Source organism: Schistocerca americana, chromosome 2 (assembly GCF_021461395.2).
Source record: "Schistocerca americana isolate TAMUIC-IGC-003095 chromosome 2, iqSchAmer2.1, whole genome shotgun sequence".
In the NCBI taxonomy this organism is placed as follows: domain Eukaryota; kingdom Metazoa; phylum Arthropoda; class Insecta; order Orthoptera; family Acrididae; genus Schistocerca; species Schistocerca americana.
This window is the reverse complement of record NC_060120.1, coordinates 222,899,392-222,907,186: the sequence shown is the minus strand read 5'-3', so window position 1 is coordinate 222,907,186 and position 7,795 is coordinate 222,899,392. Positions and strand designations below refer to the sequence as shown.

Sequence of the window (7,795 nt, the reverse complement as noted above, 5' to 3'; positions counted from 1 at the left end):
AGCACAGTAAGTGATTTTTATACAGAGCGCTACGTGGCGTTACCAACATACAAACCTAAACAGCTAACTTACAACGTTTTCTGAAAACTATCTTGAGGAGCTAGTTCGACAGCCCACACGCAATGGAAATAACTTAGACCTTGTAGCTATAAATAGGCCGGACCTTATCGACAATGTCAGTATAGAAACGGAGATTAGCGATCATGATGTCATTATAACAACTATAAGTACGAAATTTCATAAATCAGTCAAAGAGACTAGGAGAATGTTTATGCTAGAAAGAGGAGGTAAGCAGTAGTTAACATCTCACTTAGTGAACTGACATCACTTAATTCCAGTAAGATGTACGTAGAAAATTTATGCGCGAAATTTAAGCAGATTGTAAATCGTGGTATGGAGAGTTGTGTGCCTAGTAAGTGGATAATAGATGGAAAACACACACCATGGTTTAATAACGAAATGCAGAAGATTGAGGGAACAGAGACCGCTACGCTCTCAATTCAAAAGAAAACCCACTTATGACGACAAGCAGAGGTTAGTAGAGATTCGTGCGTCTGTGAAGAGATCTATACGCGAAGCATGCAAGCTACCACCATCACATCTTAGCAGATGATCTGGCAGAGAGCCTCAGAAAATTCTGGTCCTATGTAAAATCGCTAACCGGTCAAAGGGTTCTATTCAGACCCTTGTTGACCAGTCTGCTGTGGTAACTGAAGACAGCAAATCGGAAGTCGAAGCTTTAAGTCTCACGTTCAAGAAATCGTCCACACAGGAGAATAGCACCAATGTACTGTCATTTTCCTATCTGACAGACTCCCATATGAATGACAGTAATAACCATTGCTGGCGTGGGACGCGCCTGAAAGGTTTGAAAGCAAATAAATCACCAGGTGCAGATGGAATCCCAGTTCGGTTTTACAAAGAGTACTCCACGGCATTGGCCCCTTACCTAGCTTGCTTTTACTGTGAAGATCTCGTCCCAAGTGACTCCATTACACAGGGTGTTACAAAAAGGTACGGCCAGACTTTCGGGAAACATTCCTCACACACAAATAAAGAAAAGATGTTATGCGGACATGTGTCCGGAAACGCTTAATTTCCATGTTAGATTTCATTTTAGTTTCGTTCTTCGACCTACGCTCAATGGAGCACGTTATCATGATTTCATACGGAATACTCTACCGTCTACCTGTGCTGCTAGAACATGTGCCTTTACAAGTACGACACTACATGTGGTTCATGCACGATGGAGCTCCTGCACATTTCAGTCGAAGTGTTCGTACGCCTCTCAGCAACAGATTCGGTGACCGATGGATTGGTAGAGGCGGACCAATTTAATAGCCTCCACGCTCTCCTGACCTCAACCCTCTTGACTTTCATTTATTGGGGCATTTGAAAGCTCTTGTCCACGCAACCCCGGTACCAAATGTAGAGACTCTCCGTGCTCGTATTGTGGACGGCTGTGATACAATACGCCATTCTCCAGGGCTGCATCAGCACATCAGGGATTCCATGCGACGGAGGGTGGATGCATGTATCCTCGCTAACGGAGGGCATTTTGAACATTTGTTGTAATAAAGTATTAGAAGTCACGTCCTGTTGCTGTGTGTTTACATTCCATGATTAATGTGATTTGAAGAGGAGCAACAAAATGAGCTCTAACATGGAAAGTAAGCGTTTCCGGACAAATGTCCACATAACATATTTTCTTTCTTTGTGTGTGAGGAATGTTTCCTGAAACATCCTGTATAAGAAGGGTTAAAGAACGTGCCCGCAAAAATACAGACCATTATCCGTAACTTCTGTTTGCTGCAGAATCCTTGGACATATTCTAAGTTGGAATATAATAAACTTTCCAGGAATCAGCATGGTTTTACAACGCATCGCTCGTGCGAAACTCAGCTTGCCCTTTTCTGACACGATATACTGCGAAGAATGGATGAAGGGTAATAGGCAGATGCCATATTTCTTGATTTCCTGTAGGCATTTGGCACGGTGTCCCACTGCAGGCTGCTAACGAAGGTACAAGCACATGGAATAAGTTTATAGATATCTGAGCAGCTCTAAGACTTCTGAAGTAATAGAACGATTATGTTGTCCTCAACGGTGAGTTCATCAGAGACAAGGGTATCCCCAGGTGTCCTCAGTGAAGTGTGAGAGGACTGCTTTTGTTCTCTACATACATAAATGATTTGGCCGACAGGGAGGCCATCAATATGTGGTTGCTTGCTGATGATACTGTAGGGTACGGTAAGATGTCGAAGTTGAGCGAGTGTAGGAAGACACAAGACCATTTAGACAACATTTATAGTTGGTATGAAGAATGGGAGCTAGCTGTAACTGTTGAAAAATGTAAGTTAATCAGAACGAGTAGTTAAGTTGTTTAAACATATGGGCGCAACTCTGCAAAGAGATATGAAGTGGAACGAGCGTGTGAGAACTGCGGTAGGGAAGGCGAATGATCGACTTCGGTTTACTGGGAGAATTTTAGGAAAGTGTGGTTCGAGTATTTGGGTGTTTGTGGCTCGTACCATGTCAGATTGAAGGTAGATATCGAAGCAAATCAGAGGTTGGCAGCTTGATTTTTTTACTGGTAACTTATAAAATCACGTATGTGTTACGGAGATGCTTGGGGAACTTCTACGGAATGCCTGAAGGGAAGGCGACGTTCTATTCGAGGAATACTATTAAGGATATATAGAGAACCGGAGTCTGAAGCTGACTACCGAACGTTACTACTGCAGCCAACATACATTGCGCATAGGGACCACGAAGATTAGAGAAGAGAAATTAGGGCTCATACGGAGGCATATAGATAGCCGTTTTTCCCTTCTTCTATTTGCGAGTGGATGCGAGAAGGAAATGACTAGTGGTGGTACAGGGTACCCTCCGCCGCGCACCGTATGATGGGTTGCGGCGTATCTATGTAAATACAGACGTAAATGTATATCTCTGTACGCCTGCTTAGCTGGGTGATAGCGTGATCGCGTCTCGTGCAAGCGGGCCCGGGTTCGATTCCCAGCTGGGTTTGAGATTTTCTCCGCTCGGGGACTGGGTGTTGTGTTGTCCTCATCACCGGCGAGCAAGTCGCCCAATGCGGCGTCGAATGAAATAAGACTTGCACTTGGCGGCCGAACTTCCCCGAATAGTGCCTCCCAGCCAACGATGCCATCCGCTCATTTCATTTTCCATTGTAGATCTCTATGCAGTGAAACTAGGCATGAAACAGCCAGAAATGTGTATAGCCTAATAGCAATGTTCACACATTGTCTGACAAAACATGTGAAGCATCTAGAACGGGAAGAGACAACGAAATGGAACTTACCGGGTTGAGAGTATGTGTGATGTAATGTTGGTTATTATAAAATCGAGTCAGATTTGCAAAGAACTCGACAGTATAACCCCAATTATCAGTATGACGTTGCACCCCGTCTGATGTGCTTGCGGGCTTTGATTCGGCTGAGAAAGGTATCGTAAAGTCTTTGTATCCCCTCCTGGGGAAAGCCAGTCTGTCACAACTCTTGCAACTGACATTTGATATCCAGTAGGTATACTGGTACAGGACCCTACGTATGTTCTATCGATGACAGGTCTGGAGGCTTGCTGGTCATAGGAAGGCCTGAACTTCACACAGATAGTATAGAGACGCGTTCCATATCTGGGCGAGCACTGTCCTGCTGAAAAATGACACCATGATACAGTTGCATAAGAGGTAAAACATGAGCACGCACGATGTCTGTGACACAATATGGTGCCGTCACATTTCCCTCAATCATCACAGCCGTGACATGGTCAAATCCAAAGGCGCCGGGAGTAAGAATTCCGTCCCACACCAAAACACTGGAAGAACACCAGCTCCTTGTCATATCTGTCGACGATTGGCATCGAGAGTAGTTCAGAAACGTAATTTCTTGCTGAACACAATGCGAAGCCATTCATCAACAAGAGTCTCAGACGTGGCACCACTCGAAACGTAACCTACGCGTGGACTGGTAATTAAGTAGTCCGTCTGCTGCTATTCCCTGACAAATGGTGCAGAATGACACAATGTGCTTGATGAAGCCCATTACTCGTTCTCGTGTTGGAAGTGCAGATGTGAAAGGGTTACGATTTGCTCGGTGCACAATACAGTCATCCTCTCTTGTGGTGGTCAGGCGTGGTCAACTATTGAGGTGGTTAGGTGTGGTCAACCGGAACGTTGACGATAAGTATGGCTGCCTTCAGGTCCATGTGCAGTCTTCCGTCACGCCATTGTCTCATCCAAATGACCAAAAAATCCGGATAGTGCAAGAACCTTGACAACAAGTATGCCCGCCTTCACGTTCACTTGCAGTCTTACACTGAGCCACTGTCCCATCCAGATTACCGAAAAATCAGGATAGTGCACGTTTAGAAGACGGCTAAAAGGAGACGCACAACGCTGTCGCTTTAAAACTATGTCAGTGACCAATAACCCTCTCTCGAGTGTGTAACATGTCCAAGTCCTTCACAGTGATTACTCAGCATCAACCTTCATGCTCTTTATACGGGGTGTTCAAGAAGTCTCTCCGCAGTGCTGTATGATTGTTAGCCGCGCGTGCCGTATGCCGCAATGAATATACCGAAGTGACACTCAGTGAAATAATACAAGTTATTAATTTATTGAATATTCATTTTTACTTACAAATTTTCACATTAAATGTTGAAAGTGTCTACCCTGTCGTTGAATACACAATTCAATTCGTCTGATCATGTTTCCAAGCACAAGATGTAACATTTCTTCTGTAACAGAAGCAGTGAAAGTGGACATTGAAGTTTTCAGTTCATCGATGAATTTTGGACGATTTTTATAGACAATTTATTTCGCTGTACCACAAAAGAAAAAGTCAGGTGGTGTTAGGTCATGCGATCGTGGAGGTCATAGTCCCTGTGAAATTATGCGATCACCAAAAACATCAGCAAGCAGCGACATTAAAACGCGAGCTGTAAGCGCGGTTGCATCATCTTGTTGAAAATAGCCGGCTAACAATCATACGGCTTATGAGGAGGTATTGAATAGAATTGGGTAGAAGAGAAATTTGTGGCACAACTTGACTAGAAGAAGGGATGGGTTGGTAGGACATGTTCTGAGGCATCAAGGGAGGGAGGGTAAAAATCGTATAGGGAGACCAAGAGATGAATACACTACGCAGATTCAGATGGATGTAGGTTGCAATAAGTAGTGGGAGATGAAGAAGCTTGCACAGGATAGAGTGGCATGGAGAGCTGCATCAAACTAGTCTCTTGACTGGAGGCCACAATAACAACAACACATGGAACGTATATCGGAAAGACAGATCAGAGGTTATAGGAGGGGGGAGCACGTATTGCATTTGACAAAAATATTAAGTGTTGTCCCTATTGAGGTCAAAGTTGAGTGTGACAGTGAAGTTATCTGGACGCGTGTAACAGGTCTAGGTGAAACCAAGCTAATTGTTCAATGATTTATCGGCCACCCGATTCTGCTGTGACAGTTCTAGAGTCATTCAAAGTAACTCTACGGTCAGTAGCGCGTTGATACCCATATCATGCAGTACTAGTTGGAGGCGACTTTAACGTAGGGGTATAGGATGGCATGACTGAGGATTCATCGCAGAGGATACAGTCAGGCAGCTGTGCACAAGTACTTCTGAACACTTTTTCTGAAAACATTTTTGGAGCAGCTAATTCGGCAGTGCACACGTAATGGAAATATCTTTGACCTTGCTGCTACAAATACGCCGGACCTTATCGAAAATTTCTGTATAGGGACTAGTTTTAGCGATCATGATGTCATTATGACAACTATGTTTAGGGAAATTAAAAATCAGTTCAGAAAGCTAGAAGTATGTTAGGTTCATATGGCTCTGAGCACTATGGTTCTTAACTTCTGAGGTCATCAGTCTCCTTAAACCTAACAAACCTAAGGACATCACACACATCCATGCCCGAGGCAGGATTCGAAACTGCGACCGTAGCGGTCGCGCGGTTCCAGACTGTAGCGCCTAGAACCACTCGGCCACTCCTGCCGGCTTAGAAGTATGTTTCTTCTAGAAACAACAGATAAGCGGTTGTTAGAAACTCACTTATTGAACTGACATCACGTAGTGCCAGTAGGATGGACGTAATCATGGGCAAAGTTTAAACATACTGTCAATCGTGGCCTTGATATTTATGTGCCTAGCGATTTGATTAAGGACGGGAAAACCCACCATGGCTTAACAACGAAATTGGGAAAATGCTGAGGAAGCAGAGACTGTTGCACTCTAGTTTTAAATGAGAACTCTCAAATGAAGACAAGCAAAGTTTAGTACAGATTTTGGCGTCTATGGCAAGATCTATGCGTGGGCTACTACCACAGTCTTACCTTAAAAATCTGGCAGAGAAATCGAGAAAATCCTGGTTCTACGTAAAATCACTATGTGGGGCTAGACCTTCCATCCAGTCACTTGTTGACCAGTCTGGCGCGGCAATTGAAGATAGCAAAATGAAACCCGAAGTTTTAAATTTTACGTTCAAGGAATCGTTCACACAGGAGAATCGTACAAACATATCTTTGTTTGATCATCGAACAGACTCCCGAAACTGTATTACTCATCCCTGGCGTAGAGAAACAACTAAAAGAGTTGAAAACAAATAAGTCATCAGATCCTGAAAGAATCCCAGTCCAGTTTTTCAAAGCGTAATCTACAGCATTGGCCCGTTACATAGGTTACATTTGACGCGAATGTCTCGTCAATGGCGAAGTAACAAGTGACTGGAAAAAAGCGCATGTGAGTCCTGTATATAAGAAGCGCAAAAGAACAGACACCAAAAATAACAGACCAATCCAGAATGAGATTTTTCACTCTGCAGTGGAGTGTGCGCTGATATGAAACTTCCTGGCACATTAAAACTGTGTGCCGGACCGAGACTCGAACTCGGGACCTTTGCCTTTCGCGGGCAAGTGCTCTACCAGCTGAGTTATCCAAGCACGATTCACGCCCCGTCATCACAGCTTTACTTCTGGTAGTACCTCGTCTCGTACCTTCCAAACTTAACAGAAGCTCTCCTGCGAAACCTTGGAGAACTAGCACTCCTGAAAGAAAGGATATTGCGGAGACATGGCTTAGCCACAGCCTAGGGGATATTTCCAGAATGAGATTTTCATTCTGCAGCGGAGTGTGCGCTGATATGAAACTTCCTGGCAGATTAAAACTGTGTACCGGACCGAGACTCGAATTCGGGACCTTTGCCTTTCGCGGGCAAGTGCTCTACCAACTGAGCTACCCAAGCACGACTCACGCACCGTCCGCACAGCTTGCTAGTTCTGCAAGGTTTCGCAGAAGAGCTTCTGTTAAGTTTGGAAGATACGAGACGAGGTACTGGCAGAAGTGAAGCTGTGAGTACCGGGCGTGAGTCGTGCTTGGATAGCTCAGTTGGTAGAGCACTTGCCCGCGAAAGGCAAAGGTCCCGAGTTCGAGTCTCGGTCCGGCAGACAGTTTTAATCTGCCAGGAAGTTTCATAACACACCAATATTCGTAAGATCGGTTTTCTGCAGACTCCTTGAAAACATTCTGTTCGAATATGATAAACATTCTTGAGACCAAGAATCCTATGTCCGCGAATCAATAAGGTTTTAGGAAACATCTCTCGTGCAAAAATCAGCTTGTCTTTTTCTCATATGGCATACCGCGAACTATGGATGGAGCGCAACAGGCACATTCCATATTACTAGATTTTCGGAAAGCATTTGACACAGTGCCCAATTGCAGTCTGCTAAGGAAGTTTGGAGAATGTGGAACAGGTTTACAGATGT

General features: G+C 44.4%; 1 non-coding gene across 1 annotated transcript; it reads left to right on the top strand.

Annotated features, from left to right (window-relative positions):
* Nucleotides 1-7,399: 7,399 nt before the first annotated feature.
* Trnas-cga lies at nt 7,400-7,474 on the top strand. The gene has a single exon. It is a non-coding gene; the product is annotated as a tRNA-Ser (tRNA).
* The last annotated feature ends 321 nt before the right edge of the window (nt 7,475-7,795 follow it).